This window comes from Daphnia pulicaria, chromosome 2, assembly GCF_021234035.1.
Source record: "Daphnia pulicaria isolate SC F1-1A chromosome 2, SC_F0-13Bv2, whole genome shotgun sequence".
NCBI lineage: Eukaryota > Metazoa > Arthropoda > Branchiopoda > Diplostraca > Daphniidae > Daphnia > Daphnia pulicaria.
In genome coordinates, this window is record NC_060914.1 from 6,243,740 (window position 1) to 6,263,692 (window position 19,953).

The 19,953-nt window shown below is 38.7% G+C and overlaps 2 long non-coding RNA genes across 3 annotated transcripts; one reads left to right on the top strand and one right to left on the bottom strand.

Annotated features, from left to right (window-relative positions):
* Positions 1-1,882: 1,882 nt before the first annotated feature.
* On the top strand, positions 1,883-4,439 carry LOC124325962. 2 transcript variants are annotated; one of them, XR_006915468.1, is made up of 4 exons: positions 1,883-1,944; positions 3,559-3,706; positions 3,794-3,948; positions 4,014-4,439. It is a non-coding gene; the product is annotated as an uncharacterized LOC124325962 (long non-coding RNA). The 2 variants fall into 2 exon arrangements; XR_006915467.1 differs by having other exon boundaries at positions 3,559-3,948.
* Positions 4,440-13,771: 9,332 nt separating this feature from the next.
* Positions 13,772-14,255, bottom strand: LOC124327449. Its single transcript, XR_006916157.1, has 3 exons — positions 14,210-14,255; positions 13,903-14,148; positions 13,772-13,838 (listed from the first exon to the last, which is right to left on the bottom strand). It is a non-coding gene; the product is annotated as an uncharacterized LOC124327449 (long non-coding RNA).
* Positions 14,256-19,953: the final 5,698 nt, after the last annotated feature.

Genomic DNA, 19,953 nt, shown 5'->3' on the forward strand with positions numbered 1-19,953 from the left:
GCACGCATGAAACAAGATTCTTGATTGGTTTCAAGGATATGAGGTTAAATGTACTGTGTTGTGTTTAATCACATCCTCTAAAAATTGGAAACTTAAAAGCGTCATTAGATCTTTCAGCATGGATAGTGTGCTACATAAATGTTACAATACAATGCAATACAATTATTTGTCATAAATCCAAGATCATTGTGGGGACAAGTGGAGCTTATTCGATAACGAGTCTCCAACGTTTTCTTCGATGAAATCAATGAAGACAATTTTTTTCGAAGTTCAGTTTTGTTTGTTCACATAAAGGGTGAATACTTGACGTCTTACTAAGTAATACACCTCTATTTATATCACCAGTTATTTCCCATTTTGTCAATCTTGCCATTCTTAAACATAAGTGTAATTGCTAAACATAAGTTGTTTCCATCCGACGATCATCCAACAATTGTTGGTTCGTTCGACTTTCGAACGTTCATTCCATCCAAACGAATTCTGGACACCTTCGGCCAATTTTAAATGAATTTCATAAAATAAATTTGACGGAATTTAGATTCAAATCTGAGCATCAATTATCTACAACTCCCTGGAAAGCTACTTTACTAATTCAGTTGCAGTGAGCTTTAATTCAACGTTATTCAAGTGAGAGTTTTTCGTTCATAAACTGGATTGTTGTAAGGGTAAAAGTTTTTATTCTCTCATGAAAATGAGAGATTTTTCAATTAAGGTAATAGACACTAAGCACACTGAAAGAGGGACGTTGGTAATAATCATCAGCCAAGTGATACTTAGTAAGATAAATTTTATAATTTCTCTAGAGAAGAAGACAAAGAAAAATGGCGTGATCCAATTGGAAATGGCACGATCCAATCGACAAACAAAAGGTGGCAAACCGCTTCACGAAATTACATGAAGGCGAAATTAGACATGATAATCGAAAAAATTCCCATCGTCATGATTGGAAGTGGTGGGAGTGGTCATGGTGGCCATTGTTTTTGGTCCTTGGTTCAAACCCCAGGAAATAATTTATGAAAATTTTTCGAAAATCATCTCAGGGCTCTCCGAATTTATAACACTGTATGGATACCCTTAAAATTAATTCTGCGGCCACTACCCTTAGATTTCATCGTCAATTGAAGAGTTCATAACAAATTTATGAATTTTGATGGCACAGTGGGTTCCCTACTAAAACACCGCATACTAATAACGTTATATGATGGTCAAAACGAATGTGTACAACCACATTGATTTTTCGAACGTTTTATTTATGTTATTTTTGTTCGAAGAAATTCATCTTAAATTTTTAAATTCACTTAACGTTCATAGCATGTACAAATACAACAATCAATATCAGCACCTAAAATGAACATAAATTTAGAAAATCTAATTTTTTTTGCGACGAAAAAATCCGAACTCGGTGGATTGACTCGTATTCTAACATGGTTGTGTGGTAAGGTGTCTTCTTGGTATTTTTTAGATTTTGGGTGTCAAGGTTCAAATTCCAATCTCATTTGGAAATCACCTAAGACTGACCTAAAGATTATCTTCTCATTATTCGATTCATATTATTAGTTTCACTGAATTCCGCCATTATCATGTGCAAAAATATTTTTTATATAATTTTATATTTTTATAGCTTGATGGCGAATTTGCAGAGGCTAGAGAATTAGAAGATGGAGAAATGAAAGGAAATTTGAATGGAAATTGAATGAGAATGATAGTGATAAATGGAGATACGATAGAGTGTTGGCGTAAATAATTTAAAAGCAACAAATTCAAAAAAAGTTCTGTTGGTTGCAGAAACCTATGCAGACGACTTTTGTTGTTTTCGGCCACCAGTCGGAAAAAAGGATCTCGTGTCTTGAAAAGAAAAGTTTCTCTCTCTCTTGTGTTTTAACCAGCCTTCAAGACTGGTCCCTTTTTGGCAGTGTCTCTCTTCATCTAATTTTTCTCTCAAAGGTATTAAATCAAGTTCTAAATTTAATAAACCTTTTTGCAATTAAACACTTTAGTAATTTGTCAAGTTGATTACTTGTTTCCTTTCTTGTGTGTGTGTGGTCCATGCCTTTATGCTTTGAACCGACAATAATCTTAATTCACCAACATAGAGACAAAAAGAATAAGTATCATGAACCATCCTTTAAAGATTGCTGATGACGAGAATTAAACTTCTGTTTGAGTAGTTTATCTTTATCTAACAAAAAAAATCATCTTATAATTCTTGGTCAGCAGCGATTGCCTTCTATCATCTCCAGACCTCTAGAGTCGTATGGCTCTAAAGGGGTGTGGCCCCGAGTCGTCTTTGCCACTCCAACGCAACACACTACGGTGGGAACGTAAGTCTAGGCAGGGCGAATGAGAGAACGCTATTTACTGCGATCTCTCCCTTCCCATTGTAATATTATATCTGGACTTGGGCTTGTCACTCCAGGATGTGTATGGCTCTGTGACTGAGCTCTGGGCATAACAAATCGCTTGCTGGTTCCTATCACTTACTCAGCAGAAGTATGATGGGACGGGTCTCTTTCTTTATGGCCTAATAGAGCTATGCTCGTCAGCAAAACACTCCTCACTTTATACCATAATCTGATTTAACCTAATTTTATTTATCACATTACGTGTTGTTAGGAAATATAGACAAAAGTAGTTCAAATAAATTAACTGTTGAGTAATACACTAGGCAGTGGTCATTGAAATTACCTTCGCCATTAAATGCCTTAAAAAATATTATGTAAAAAAAATAATCAACAATCTACCATGGTCACTGCACGCTAACCATATTCTCTACCAAGAACTAAATAGGTATAAGGAGAAAATAGTCTGGTTTCTCGCTGAGAAAAGGAAAGATGACATGGAACTTGAAATGATGTCGTTGAAATCAAATAGGCTACAAATTTAGACCCCCGTTCCTTTTTACGGGCAATATCGCTATTCTTATAAGAAAGTACTTAAAAGAAAAGCGTAATTCTAAATCATAATTCTAGCTCTTTCTCCCTCTTGTGATCTACACCTCCTTCAAATCGACATGCAGCTGCCACAACCGTTAAAAATCACCCAGACATTGAGTATTAAATGACAAATGACGGGCCCTGAGAAACATTTATCCTGACAATAAACCAATCACAACAAGACCCAACGAAAGAGAGAGACATATGGCATCGCTACAGTCATTCGATAAAATGCTTACAAAATGTTTCATGACTGAGTGAAATTCCAATAAACACCCCATCAGACAAGAGCCTTCGCCTATCAATATAGTAGATACCTCCCACAAAAAAAATCTCTAAAGCTTTTTTGGCAAAGATCTACAATCTACAACAAAATACAGGACCCACAAATGAGTAAAAAAATGAGTGCTAAGGCTTGCTTCACCTCGAAATCATGGACTCTTGGTGCTTCTCTTTTTTACCTGTATCTAAGTTTTTTAATTCTATTATATGACCCCATTAATTTGTACAAGAGAAATTAATATCACTGACAACAAAGGAAACTACTCTCAAGAATATTTTAAAGACTCATTTATTCTCAAACTAAAAGATAAAAATTATCTAAAAATGTTTTAATTTTGCGCAGGAAAGGATGGGACAGGAACGGTAAAAATTTTGAGATAATTACGGCCACCGAAAATAGAAAAATATGTGCCGGAAGAGTTGTGGTCGGACTGACTGATATTCCCAAAGTCCACTACTTGACCTGCATTCTATAACTAAATTAATTACAGGTGACTAAAGTAGAGAGAGTACTGACAATCCAGTAAGCTATTGAGTCGTTACACAAAGATGTAACGTACATAAATCTCAATCCACAGTGGTTTTTTATGGATGCTTCTTCTTCGGTCCACGTACTACGGTACTAGTAACTGAAAGAACCATAGAATACTGGCGTCTTGAAGCAGAAGAAAGTGTTATTGCGATATACGAAGAGGTAGCTCTAAGTGGAAGCTCTACTGCTTTTATGCAACAGGTAAATTAATTCGACTGATGGTGCAACATAATTATGTCTGAACACTTTCATTATCAATAAACAAGTCAGTGCCCCCAATACCATGGATCAGTCTCATGGACATATATATGGTTTCTGAGGTGCTGGCTACATTTCACGGTGAAAGGCGAGATAGTCCCCGTGGCATCCAAATAGGCCCAATAGACAATAGGGGTTCCTGATACGGATACCAGTACAGACCTGAATTATAAATATGAAACATATTAATCTTCATCGGTACATTTAAATATACCCTGTATATTCAAACAATTTCGTGAATATGAAAATTTATATGTCGTCATTATGATTTGTATTTAAGCTAAACCAAATTCCCTAAAAAAAACTAACATAGCTATGTTAGAGAAGCCTTGGTATAGGTTTCAAATCCAATTGCTTGTGATTATCCATATTTAAATCCATGAATTTTTGTTGATAAATATTTGAAAATCACCTAGGGGTGTGTAATATTCATAACACGGTAGGGATGACATAGAAATACATTTTTTTTCTTCCAAATGCCCTTTCTTAATAGTAATTTCATCAAATGTATTTTAAATTAATGATGCACGAACGGCATCAATAAAAAACAGAAACACTTTCTGTTTTTTGAAGCGGGAATACGAAAAGAAAAAAATTTATTTGCACCTCAAGTAGCGTAACACCTTGTAGCTACTAGAGCTGTTCAAATTGAGAAAAATGGGACGTGGAATTAGTTAATGCATCATAACAATTTTCTGAGAGCATCCAGCTATTGATATTTACACCTGACTCCTGGTCTTGAGAGAGAGTTGAATCCGAATTTGAAGTTTCAGAACATGTTGTTGGAGCTGCCAGAAATCTAAAGGAAGAAAAAAGTACTGCCTGTAATCTCTGTTTATGATCTATACAACAGCTGAGAGTGGTTTTGAAACCAACGAGGGTTGTACAACCTATATTTCGGAGAAAGCGATAACGACGAGAGTCGTCGGTTTTTAATTGTAAGGAAAACGATGGGGGCACAGATGACTTGATGTGTAGTATTGGGTGTAGTGTGTGTCACATCAAGAACTAGAGACGTAAGTTAGGTTGTTTTTTAATCAAGAGTTGAATTGTGAATTTTATTACACATCTGACTAGAATCAGAAAGGTATCTCATGTTTTATAAACAAGCACCAAGATGAGCATTATGAAATCTAAAATTATGTATGTAATTAATGTAATGTAATTAAATAATAATCTCATCAAAAGCAGCTGGAAATTATCTTCTTCGAACTAAATCAGCGTTGTCTCACGTTTCTACTTAGACGCGATATTACCCTGCTAGCAGAGAATATTTCCCAAATATTGCAAATTGAGATGGTGGTAAAACACTTTTTTCAAATATTGTTCCAATATATTTTTGCACCCAAATTTGTTGGTTTACAATATTTTTTTCAACTTATTTTACTTCTATTGGTAAATAAAAAATTTTGTTATTTTTAAAATATTGGCGAACATTATTTGTCTTATATTTAGATGAAATCTGGTTGATGTGTTTATGGTTATATAGTCCAGCGTGGAATCATTATACATTTCCAATTTGTAATTAGAAATGATTATGACTATCTTTCTTTTGGCCGAGATTGTATTTGAATCACCATTCATTGAGTTACCAATCCAATGCTATAACCACTACACCAACAGCGGTGTTGTCAGTTGAGTCCCCTAATGGTCAAATATTGTTTCCCGTGAATATTCTTCGGTCGATAAGCTCGTTCAATATTTGATAGGAAGCCCGTATAAAAAACAACAGCTTAAATTTTTTCTAATTCTTGTAACGGTATCAAGGGATTCTATTAGAATATTTGTTTGCAACTCCATTTTGCACCCAAACTAGGTAGAAAGTGGACATAGTATGCGTAATGTTTGGGTTTTATACTACCGCTTACTAAAACTAATTAAGCTATTTTCAGTTAAGTATTTATTAGTAATACTATTTGCCTGATAAAAGACTGGTGTCCATTAAAGTGTAGGCCTTGTGCCCTTAGTCTTCCAGATCGACTCGCTAACCATTACTCTAATCAGATCTTATCACTGTTAAAAAAATTTACCAATACATATCTTCATAGCAGTATTGTCGGACTCTTTATTTATGGACTCTTGAATATTTTTTATATTTCAAATGTTCAGTTGGTTATTTTAATCTACAAAGCAATCTTAATAAATAGTTCTCACACAAATTTTAACACATATTTAGCAAGCCTGTTAAAAATAATGGTCCGGTATTGCTAGGTTTATTATTCTCTATTTACTTATTAAGACATAGCACTCTGATGCAAGCCGACGGCAATTACATTTGTATCTTCTAAATTTGCAAGAATGAGCTAAATTTAGCTATATTTACCACATACTACTAATTACTAATAACTAAAGTTAATAGCGGAAAGCATGCACAATTTAAAAAAAAACTAATTCCAGCTAGAACTAGTTGCAGATTTTTTACCTCGCTAGACTTTGACTGAACTGTTCTCATTTAAGCACACAAATTTTCACCATTATACCCATTTTAGCTAGGATTAGCTTAAATTGGTATTCTTCGGTATTTTCGAGTACCGGCAAGCTGTTTTTTTTTACGGGAGATCTAATGCGAAAAATGTGATTGCCAATGAATTGGAATTGCACATGTCTCTCTATATTCTTTACCAGAAATAAATTTTCTGTTCACCGCTCAAATGTCACCAACTAAAATAAAAATATCTTTAGAACGAAAAATCAAACCTCTACGGTTTCTTGATATGTTTTATGTTTTAGACGCAAGTAGTAATAGATTATGAGCTCTATTGAAAAAATTTAGTGAGAGTTGCGATTTTAAAAATACTCTTTTTCGGGGGAAAATGAACCCTAGTAAACAATCATACAAATAATATAATTTTAAGATCTCAAACATTAAAATTCTGTCGCTAGGCCAGTTAGCGAGCCGGGGGGGGGGGGGGGGTTTGTGTTCTAGATGAGCGTTATATAATAAATTTTAAAAGTAGTCATAGAATTTAGGTTAAGATGGATGCCGACTGTGTTAAAATTTCAAGATAAAGTCATACGATTATCCATTTAATAATTCAAAATATCATGGGATTCGAACCCGGACGGTTTTTAACTTTGATTTGGTAGTTCAACGCCATCTATTAGACCAAAGATGTTTTGATTCTTGTTTTAATTTTTGTCAAAAAATGATTGAAAGTGATAGTAACTTCACATTCAAAGGTAGATGGCGGATGATTTGGGGTCTTCGTCCCGTACTTTTTATTGGTGTCCCGACTTAGGAAGGTGTTCGGCCTATACCATAACATGCAAAACGGCAATAGCCAAAAAAGGGTCTCGAATTAGGAACTACCTCTAGTCCTCTTTAATGACTATATGATAAATACTATATGATGAAATTGCAATTCATCTGTATTCAAGAAAATAACCAATAAAGCTTCAAGAAATTTAAGTTAAGGTTCGTAAATTTTTACTTAAATATCTTTGTTACAACTGGATTTTTTTTTTCATTGTTTGGAAAAAGATAAGCGGATGCCTGGCTCAATATAAATGGCTTGAGGCCAACCTTTTTCAAGTTAAAACAAATCCTTAAATTCCAATCAATCAATAAAGCAGTTTCCAACCTCCCAAAATTTGGTGGAAATTAACTGGTAGGAAAAAGGCTTGGCTCAAGCTAAATAAAAAAGCGAAAACTACTTTTAAAAAAACTTGCTTGGCATTAGTTTAGTTCCAGTATTACAAAAAAAAATTAAAAGGATGTAAGATTTTTTTACGTTCAATGTGAAAATAATTCCTGGGAATGTACACTTCAAATGTACTTTGAATTCCACTTTGAACGTACTGTTCGAAATGTTTGAAATGACTTCAAATTAAAGCCATCCTGTTTAATAATACACATATCAATTATATATATATATATACATATATATTGTAAACACAATATCCATAAATGATTCAATGTGATTCACATCTCCTATTTGTCATTTTCTGTTTTGAGTAGTAACCATTTTTGAGTTATTTAGAGGCGCCTCATTTAGGGCGTTAGATTGTTTCGCGTCGACAGTGGTGTCCCTAGAATAAAAAAAGTCTATTCAATCAATCTTGAAACATTTGAATTGGATCGAGGTGTGCATCGTCTATTCTCCCCCTAACATAAAAAAACGTTAGTTATATAGTTAGTTTTCTCGTCGATTGAAGACCTCTGATTTGATAATTGCTTCCGAGTCTTTACTTGTTTGGACATTTTAATCCTTTATCACCTGTCAGGACATAATCTTTTCGACGGCTTTTCCGAAGAATCAGGCGTGAGCTGTCGTGTTTGTGTTTAAGGGATATTTCTGGCCCAACAGGCGGCTACGATCTAAGTTGACAGAGAAACTTGGGACCGAAAACTTTGTTAAAATATTTGTCACGCTCCAGATCTGTTCCTCCAGGCAGATACAGAAAAAGCCATGGATTCTAACATGACAGAAATATCTCGGTCAGAGATTTCACGTCAGGTGGGAGGACGGACAGACGGTGAAAGAAACAAAATGTAAGCAGAGGTTGAAGAAAATGAGAAAGAGAGATGAGGAAAAATTCAGAATTGTCAAAGTTTTGGAATAGTCGAAAAAATATGAAGTTTTCGGTTCTTAGAACTTTATTTCTGTTCAATGCGGTTGAATAACCCGGAAACCCCATTTAATTTTTACAATCTGTCGGGGCTCTGATCGGACGATCATCATTCTTGCTACGATTAACAGTGTCTCGTCTTCTTTTTTCTGCTTAGGGGCTTAAGTTGAAACCATAAAACCTCCTCTCTCTGTGACTTCTTTCCCTTACCTCACTCCTCTTTTGTCTGCTACTAGAGAATTTGCCAATTCCTGTACTTCCGCCGCTCCTCAAATACACATAATTTTTCTTTCGTCCATGTTTGAGGCAGCTCCTACATCAACGGCCTATTTCGTTCCTAGGATGATTGAAGAATCTGCTGCTTCAAGGACTGTTGATTGTACGATCCGCTTTCTCCTTTGGGTCTTGGAAGTCCTACTATTGACGGTCTTGCCCCGGATGACTGGTCCTTCTGTTTTTCTAGTGTGGACTGACTGATCTACTGAGTTGTTGTGTCGCTGGGCCTGTCAGTTTTTTTTCCCGCTTAATTTCGGGAACTAATCAAGTGTTCCGGTTTTTTGCAATAGGAACACCCTTTCTCCTTTGGAAAATCGTAGTCAATGTGTCATTGCTTGTAGCACCGATAACATTCAACTGCTCGTTGCTGATGCTGGTCGTTCCATCTCATGTTCAGTCTAATACAAGCTGATGGTAACCTTTGGTGTGATAGTTGTTACGGGTATCAAATCTTGGATGCTGCTCATGTGGTCCAGATTGAGGGTATTGTCGAAGTATTTGCTGATGATTTTCTGGTTGAAAGTGAGGCAGATTATTTGGCTGGTGATAGTGACTTGTTGGAAGCGAAACGTGTTGTTGCAGTCTTATTATTATTAATTCTTCCTTCTTAATATTTTAATTTTTTTTTTACTTCTTCCATCTCCGCCTTTATGCGCATCACCTCCATTGTAGTGGATCGACGATCGGTGATGCGGTGCTGGCTGCCTACCTATTCGTCTATATTCTATCACGAATGAGAATATTGATGGTGACAGGTTACCGTTGTGGAGATGCAAGTATAGTTAAAGTGTGTCTGATTCCACTGACCAAATTCCCGACGAACGCTCATTGTCTCTGTCATTGTCTCGGGCAAAGGTGATGGATTTTTGCTTTATCGTGAGCGTAGTGTGTCACTGACTGTCCCGATTGCTGGCCTCGTGTTTTTACTGCTGCCTTCCAGTCTTCAATCGAATTTACTGTGAGGAAACGTGATGTACAGTCATCCCAATTCTCTTCTGGTGTGAAAACAGGTACCTTTGGTTCTGCTGGTGCTGCTAGGATTGGGATGCATATCCAACATGTGGCTGAGTTGCATCACAAAATTATCTCCCTGTTTGCAATTAATTGGAGTCACAAGCAGCAAAAAGATTGAATCACCATTTCTTTCTCCGATCATGATGGATGATGGTGACACAGCCTTTGCCAAAAAATGACTTTGTGCCTTTAAAGAGGACTTCTAAACCAGACTCGATGGTTTTTTCCACGGAGAAAAGATTGGCGACTTTCGGGTTGGGTAAAGACGAAATCCTACTGCTTTACCGTCACATCAATAGATAGTTAATAATTTCAAGTCAGTCTAGGGACATATTCTTATAAGTCTTTGAAAACAGCCTTCAATCGCAATAAAGGCACATTTTCATGAGAATCCTAATAATTCTTTTTTAATTTAATGTAAAAGCTAGAAAGACATGGTTTTTTATTTAAGCTTAATGGACACTTTTATTTTCAAAGATGGGTTTTATAAGATAGATAAAGTTAGTTTTTAAATTAAAACTTAAGACGTACTAAAATACTATTAAAATTAAATTTTATATAATTAAAATACTAGAGGGGGCATTTGGAGGACGAGAAGGCCAAAAGGGATACGAAGAGGGTGTGGTATAATCCATTTTACTCGTACGGGTCTTCGTAGTGGCGGATACTACTGTCTTTTTTTATGAACATACTAACGGAGCTCGAAGAGGGTTTGCACGTGCACATACTACATTGTACGGGTCGAAAATTATAGTATGGTCTCTTCGTAGAGTGCATACTAACAAAATATATTTTCACTACTACGAAAGGAATACTAAGACTCATAGTACTCACATAGTACGTACCCGTACTACGTAGTACGGGTCTCAAAATTTAGAGTGTATGATGGTGGATCCATTTCCGTCAGAGTGGCGATTTCCATAGTCGTGTTTGTATCTTTGATAGCTTCTTTTACGTTCACAATAGCCTCTTCCTCCTCCTCCTCCTCTGTAAGCGTTGTACCCAGCTCTGGCAGACATGGCAGTCTCATTTGTTGAGCTGGGTGAAACGGGTGTGTCATGAGATTTGCCAGCGAAGAACACAATGTTAGCCGGATCCGTTTCACCAAATTTGATTGCTTCTTCGGCAACAATTCTCGACGAGAGATTCAGTAGAGTTTGCTCAACAACTGGGTCACTTAGTCAAGACGATTGGAACGGATGATAGCTGGATGTCAGTGAATGTAGCGTCCTCTTGATAGGCTGTTGCTCTGTGAACGACGAGATGAGATTGCGAAGCTTCTCGGCTAGACTTGAACGTCTAGTGATGTGACTCAGTATGCTGTGTTATACTATATGAGAGGTCCATAGTTACTACACATTTTGTTCGAAGACGCTATAGAATTCAGTCAATAACTTTGTCATATTGTAGTAAAATAACTTTGCTAGAAGCAAGCTGCTGAAGGTTTGCGTCGAAAGCGGCTGCATGAGTGATTTTTACAATGACCGGTTCCACATCGCAGGGCATGGCGATTACTTGCAGATCGGGGCTCGTCAAGTGGAGAATCCGAATTCGGATTCGTTTGAATTCAGAAAAGGGATTCAGGGTGCGTTCCAAAAAAAAAAAAAACGTTCTACGCTGACAGGAGGTGGATACCTATCTTGCGATATCTTGCGGCGAGATAAATTACTTGCCGTAAGATATTAATTTTTCCTTTGAAAGTTGACAGTGACATTTTATAATTGTGGACATCGTAGTAAAAATGGACGAGTTGCCAGTTATGCTTGCGGCAGTTCTTGAAATAATATATGACGACGACATCGAAATCGATTTAATAGACGAATACATATATTCAGGTAGAATTGCTGGTCTCATAGTTAACCAGCAATTACGATTCGGCCCTTCGCCTTTTGTTGGTATCAGAAACTATATCCAAGACACAGTTTGGATGTATCCAGACGATTTATTCAAACAACATTTCAGGATGTCTAGAAATGCTTATAATGTATTGTAATCCTATTGAGTTTAAACATAATTATTCCTGTATTCAATCTCATATTATTTCATACAGGTATTGCTGCAGAGATTTACGGTGTACTTGACACAGCCAATTAACACAACAATCCATAATACAGCCCTTTCGCCCTATGTGAAACTTCTCTTATTTTTATGGACTATAAGCAACCAAGACAGTTTCAGAGCAATTGGAGATCGCTTCGGAATGTTAAAAGGTGATAAATGTTAGGCGATAGGTTCTCCACAATTTTTTTTTGGAAGGGAATATGCTTGATTTTTGGTGGTGAACCAGTTACTGTTAGATATCATTGCTTTCTTCTACTTTTTATGTAATAACATGATTAACATCATTCCAGGTGATGCCCATTTCATTTTCATTTCAACGTGCCAAATAATACTGGCTCACGGTATTGATTTCATTGGTTGGCCCGAAGAGAATGAATATCGTAGTATCAGCGAAGATTTTCGTCTTCCATACACCATAGGTAGTGTTTTCCAAGAAACCACATGATCTTGGTAAACAAGAGTTATTAACATGTTGTTTTTCATGCGTTCATTCTAGGCGCACTGGACGGCACTCTAATACGAATACTACAACCGTCTGAAAACTTTGCTGCATATACTTGTCGAAATTTTTTTTGCAGTAACCCTGCAAGCGACCGGTAGAAAAAATCTGTCATTTACATCGGTAAGCACTGGCTGGCCAGGATCTATGCATGACGCCCGTGTTTATGCGAATAGCGAGCTAGGGCAAACGCTTCATGACAAACTTGCCGGAACCGATTAGCATTTAATCGCAGATCTTGCCTATCCTCTTTCCAGCTATTTGCTGAAATCATACCCGCGAGAAGGTGCAACTGCGGTAAACATTGTGTTGCAGAGTATGCTGCAAAATCATCCCTTAATACGTTAATGTTTTCCAGGAACAACTGTTGTTCAACCGCACGCTAAATGGTGACAGATCAACAATAGAAGATTTGCCCACCTAAAAATGAAATTTTGTCGTTTAAAATTTCTCTACATGTTAAGACTAGATTTGATACCAAGTGTCATTATTGCTTGCTGCTGCCTGCAAAATTTCATAATAGAAGTTGACGGCCTTGACGAAGATGACAACGATTATGCTGACGGAAGCGACGAAGACGAAAACGAGGACGATAACTTTCCCATGGATCGCGAGGCTCATATCGGACATATCAAGAGAAACCGCATTGCATCTATGTTGTAACCATCATCACTTTGAAAAATCGAAATTTTCACTCTAAATTTTCTGTCGGTAATAATTGGTCTGAAGATAATAATAACCAAAGGAGGCAATTCAAATTTTGTATTTTTGATGAATACTAAGTGATGTTTCGTTAAGGATGAATTTAGAGATGATTGCACAATCGACGTCATAAATAACGAGACGGTTCACAGAAATAATTATAGAATACAAAACGTCGTCCATCAATAAAATACCAGAATAAAATACAAGGTTAAAGAAAAAAAACCGTAAACAATCACAACATTATTAAACAATATTTTTAATGGGATGTGAATAGGCGATAGCAAGTGAGGGAAACCACGCAAGAAAGCCAATACAATGGTTGATGAAAGCTTCGAGCAGCTGTTGAAACAGAACGATAGGGGGAAATTTAAAATGTATGCATCACGAGTGGGGAAAGTTTGAATATTTATTTACTGGGACCTTTGGCACTAACGTTACTAGGATCCGGCTGCGCAAGGTAATAGTTGACGGCTCTATTAATGTCACAGTCAGCCGCCAGGGCTAACCTCAAAAGCTCAGGCCTAGAAACTTCACCTCCGAGGATATCTTCAAGCCGGAACTAAGTTGTTCAACCTCATACAGGTCAGCCATGATTAACAACTCTATTAGTTGCTCATTACTGAGAGTAGTTTAATCAATATGGTCACCATAAAGGAAACGAAGAAACACTGATAGCAGCTGGGCAGAACAGTCGGGAAATGTGATTTTCCTTGTCAGAAAAGAGCAGTTTAAACACGACAGCGATGTCGAAAGCATATTTTGTTGTTGTATACCTGTCAATTGCTTCTCGCATTCAAGACAAAAGAACTCGATGAAACCAACGACATCTTGCAGCTAATATTACATGGTGTGCTTTGACCAAATGGCTAATTTGGCTCGCAGCAGCATCAGTTGGAAGTACAAATTCTAGGTCTGAATTATTTTGGTTTTCCAAAAGTAAAAACACTTGGCGAGCAAGGGGACTTTTGCTTGCTATAGGCTCGCGACACAGCGAGCCAACCATACTTAAGTCGCCATTCCTGTCGAATCATCAATGAGTAAGGTAAAAATGTTAAAAGTTACTTTTCATAAATTAGGTACGTCGGCAAAGAGTCAGCTCCAGTAGATTCAGTGTTGGGTGAACATGTGGAATGTGAAGTAGACGGTCCAGTATTTCCTAGTAGTTCCAATACAATTAATGACGCGTTCAATTCTTCTCGCTGCACCAGATCGCAGACTTGCTGTTAGGTTCGGATTTGATTTCTATCAGATGACTAGTTGTCTGGTTCTGGTTAATATAGTCCATTAAGAAACTGTAGAAAATTGTAAGGACCTTTGCATGTGTACTATTTCCCACGAAACGTTGTAAAACGTGAATTGAAATTCAGCCATGTTTAGAGCTACGTCCAGAGAAGCGATAATTTCTTCTAGACGGAAGATAACCAACGGAATCTCTTCCACAAAAAGTTTTTTATTTCGCATGACGGAGCGTACTTGTGAGGATACACTCATTTCTGTATACTGTTCCCTGTGAGTTTAAGCAATTTAATAAGATAAACTTTTTAGCCAAAAAAACGAAAACAAAGAAACGACTAACTTTTTATGTGATAGAAATTTGACGGCTAGCAAATGCTTTTCGTGCAAGTTCTTCAGCTTATGGGCTTCTTTAACAAGCAAAGTATCAGCAATACAGTGGCCAGTCAAAGTTTGGGCACGAAAAGAAAATGCAATCTGTTCGATGATATTTGTACATTCTATGGCTAAGGCCCAAATGACAGCCAACGCTACCTAAAATTATGGTATAAAAACATTGCTGTCAAAGAACAACAGAAGAGACCTGCTTACAAAATTTATACAGACCTCCGGAGCTATGTAGCTGGCCAGGACAAAATTCTGACTTGCTGCTGGCCTGAAAGCACACCAATAAGATTGCGGAAGCATTTTAGAAGGCGATAAACTTGAGAAACAAATCCGTTAAATCCGTCTGCCCAGTAAAAGGTAAACTTTCGGCAATTTACGTAAACCGAATCGCCTCAAATAAAGAAGACACAGTCGCAATCTCTATCACTTCCAAAGAAGGACCGGCCACTCAGGTACTCACGCTGCCCGATACCGGATCAACCTTGGACGCAATTCCGCCATCAATTTTCCGTAGCCATTTCGGAGATGTATGACTCAATGCCGGCACTCACGCCGAAACCACCACCGGCAATCACATTCAATCTTTAGGATCATTCAAGGCTTCGATCAACTGGACGGCCAACGACGGGTCATCACGCTGCATAGAGTCGACAGTTCACGTCTTAGAAGATCTCAGGCAACCAGTCCTATCGAGATCGTCGCAGCAACAACTAGGGATGATTCCTGTCGATTATCCACACTTCCGAGTCCATCAAATCACCGACACAGACCGCCCATCCAAGGAACAGAGAGACTTCGACCTAGCCAAACTAATGGCCGCACACCCAAAAGTCTTCGACGGAGTCTGCAGAGAGATGGACTGTGAACCGGTGCATCCAACACTACGAGAAGGAGCCATTCCAGTACAGATACGCGGTCATCGAAACATTGCTGAACCGCTCATGCAGATGTTCCACGACGAACTCATGAGCCAAGTGGAACAGGGACTCATCCGAGCAGTACAACCAGGAACCATAACACCTTTCATCAGTGGAGTCGTCACACTACGAAAAGAATCCGTGTCGGGAGGCGTCCGCATTACAGTCGATTTCCAGGAGCTCAACAAATGGTTCCTAGGCACCATCTTTTCGAACAAGACGCCCTTTGAAGCCGTGTGATCGATTCCAACCGGAATGAACTACTTTACCATGTTTGATGGCCTCAAGGGCTACCACATGGTACGCCTCGAGGAAGAATCAATGACGCTAACCACCTTCTCTACCCCTTTCGGCCTATTCCAGTATACCCGCCTCCCAATGGGGATCAGCCATTCAGGCGATAGCTTCGGGAGCCATTACCACCAGATTTTCGGCGACCTTTCTATCGCCATATGCGTGGAAGATATGTGCGTGTACACTGCCACATATCCCGAAATGTTGGCCCTGACAGAGGGGATCGTCGAAAGAGCAGACAAGTACAACGTTTCCTTCAACACCAAGAAGACAATTAGAGCATTCGCATCACAAGAAGGCGAATTCGCCGGATACCGACTGGAAAGAAATGGATATGGACCAAGCCCAGGACTCACCAGAGCAATAGCCGAATTCCCTCGTCCAAACGACAAGACTGACCTTCGGTCATTCAACGGCCTCTGCCAACAAGTCGGCCTTTTCAGCAACGAAATTGCAACAGCATTGGCTCCATTTCCCCCCCCCCCCCTTCTGAAAAAATAAGTCGCATTTGTATGGCTCGACGACCACGACAAAGCATTCGTAGCAGCACGCTGTCTTCTTTTAAATGTCCCAGCGCTGGCCTTACTACGACCCGTCCTGACCTACAGAGCTATTCTCCGACGCATCGCGCCGCCGCGGACTCGGATTTATCCTGAAGCAGCAGCAATCAGACGGACAATGGCGGATGGTGCAAGCCGGATCAAGATTCATCGCCCCAGCCGAATCCAGATACGCCATGATCGGGCTGGAATGCCTCGGAGCGGCCTGGGCCATGAGTAAGTGCAAGCAGTTCCTCAAGGGCCTACCTACATTCGAACTGGTACTGGACCACCGGCCGCTGATTCCCATCCTCAACGACTACACGCTGGACCAGCTAGACAACCAGCGACTGCTCCGACTGATATTGAAAATGTCTCGGTTCTGCTTCCATGCCCGCTGGGTGCCCGGCACCCAAAAAATTTAAGCTGACGCTTCATCACACTCCCCAACGGACAAACCAACCGAGGAGGACTTGCTTGGAGAAGGACCAATGGTTTACACAGCCTGAAAAGCAGTCGTCGGTATGATAGCCGAGTGGACAGGATCAAAAGAAAAAGCAACAGACATATGCCTGGAAGGCATCAAAATAGCCGCGGCTGCAGATCGAGACCTACAGGACCTAAGAGAAGTAATCTTAAGCGGGTTTCCAAACGGAAAGACCAACTTACCAGCCAACCTACGTCCATTATGAGATAAAATAGAAAGCCTGGCGATCGACGACCACGACAACATGATTGTGTGTGGCCCAAGAGTAGTGACTTCCCGCGCTAAGGTCCCGGAGATGCTGAAAATCCTAGTTGGAATGCACCAGGGCTCAACCAAGATGCGACAACGGGCCCGTCTGTCAGTATACTGGCCACACATGGACGCTGACATCAACAACGCTGCTAAGTCGTGTGAAAGTTGCGTCAGCCACCTCCCGTCACAACCAGCAGAGCCGCTCCGCCCCCACCACCCAGCAGCGAGACCATTTCAATTCGTCCATGCAGACATAGGCGGAGAAGACGGGCGCCACTTTCTGGTCATCGTCGACCAGTTTTCCGTATAGCCAGACGTAACTATGTACAACTGTTAAATAACAGAGTGAATCAACATGATAAATACGAAATAACCTCACGTATGAGTATGTGTATTGACTGGTATCTCGATGCACTGGGATAGAGTGAGACAACTTACACAAATATATTCCAGTTGAGAGGGGAACACACAGTTAATTTCTAGATCACTTGTAGGGATGACGCTTTATTCTTGCCAGACCCGTAACGACGCTTCTCTTCTATATCGGGTGAGTCTAAACAGTCACCCTACTTCTCCGCACCACAAGACTTCACCAGTCAACGCTAGATGGCAGAATGGGTTTTGCTCAACAACAACGACAAGAACACCACAGCTCACCGACTCATCAACAGCAGCCGAGCTTTCTTCACAACATTCTCTCAGAGAACGTTGTAAAGAAAATTGAGACATGTGAGGTCATCTGTTTTCTTTGATTCGAGGTAACGGGTTAATTCAATTTTCCAAATATTGTCGGAAGATTGGTCACATTTTTTTCCTTTTAAAAGAGTTGTGAAAAAATCGTGTTTTTCTTCTTCGGGCGATATAGATTTGCAAGGGCTTGATTCTTTGCAAGGGGGATTCTTTGATCTTCTTCCTGCATTGCTTGTAATTTTTTTCAATTCTTGATATAATTTTCTTCTGGAGCTTCTTTTCATTTTCTTCTCTGTCGTCTAACCAGCAAAGCTTAAACTTGGGATGGATGACAGCAGCCAATTGAAAATATTCCAGGTTAAACAACCTATCAAAACGTTTGGATATGCCGTCTAGTAATACTTGTACGAGCGGCTTGCAGATAAGAAGGGGTGGTTCTTTCTCAGCGAGTTGGCCAAGACGTCTTCTAATCACAACAATGGTTTGCAGTAAATAACCAGACGTAACTTGGGTATGCTGCTACCCTTGCAAGATATCCAAAGCAAAAGCTACTGGTGTCATCACTGATACATATTCTGAAATAAACAGATAGTCTTATGAAGTGAGAGCAGGAACTTTCAAAAATTCGCAGACATCTTTCAAATTTGTCTTCATTGTCTTAACAGTATTCACGTCTGAGACCAAAGTCTTTACGTGATTAATTGCGTAAAACCAAGCGTTCCAACGCGTATCATTTGGAATAACAAACCACGTTCCTAACAAAAGTAGAAATATAAAAAAAAGTAATTAAAGGAAACTGTGATATGCAAATTACAGAGTTTAAATCTTACCAAGGAATTCTTTTATTTTGTCTTTACTTAAAGATGAACGTTGCTGTTTATTAAATAGGGCCTGTAATTTACCAATAGCCGATCTTGATTTTTTCTTGAATTGTGTGTCCGATAAAGCCAGTTCTGCGTCTGCTTTCGCTAACAGACTTAGTAGGTGTGCAGCACAAGGAGAATGCATAGGAAGTCTATAAATATCATCTTCAGTAGTATCTAAAGTAAGTATAGCAAAATCCAAATCCGTATATACAATATCTTCTTTTTCTTCTTCATTTGAACCATCAGGTGTCTCATCATTAGATGCCATTGCTTCTGCTCCAAATAACCTGAAGTCTTTCAACATATTTGATCCAGAATCAGTAACTGTTATTGCAGTCTTATTTTCAACTCCAAATTCTAAATTGATTGAGTCAAGACTAGATGCTATCACGTTGTAAGTGTGCTTCCAGTTACACGTCGAATTGCAAGACATATACTGTTTCTTTCGTAAGATGTTGGATGCAGCCAATGACAAGTCATTCCAAGGTATGACTTTCCATGTGCAGTCCAAAGGTCTGCTGTCGTGCAGACGTGATTCAGTTTCAATAAATGATCTACAATGTTCTCTTTTGCTGCAACATATTTAGCCTGCAGACGCTTTGCTTAAGTTTTTCTGCACATTACTGAATGATCTATATTATTATTAATAAAGCATAATTATTATAAAATAGTTGAGAATGAAAAATAATGGAATCATACTTGGCGAAACTTGTTTCATTAATTCACGAAAGGGCTCTGTTTCTACATGTCTCAAAGACAAAACACTATCTACAATGTAGTTTAACACAACATCATCAAATTCTTCCTGCGATAGAGCGACAGGCCTTAGTGGCTTTCTTAGTGGCAATGTAAGTGAATCTTGAATTGTAGCTTGTCTTTTGTTTACTTGAAGATCAGCAGTGTCTGAATCTTCCTCTCGATTTCTTTTTGACGGCGTTTGCTCGCCACGTATACAAGCAGCTTTGAATGAAGAAAGCAGACCAGGATGTTTGGACGATAAATGTGAGTAAAGGTTTTGTCGAGATATGTCACTCACCGAAATAGTCTTTAGTTTACCGTTGTTTTTAATCTTATTCGGACAGTTAATGCAGATATAATGCAAATTCCCAGCCTTTTCTGCTGGGCCATGATAGGTAAAAAATTGAGGATGAACATAAAT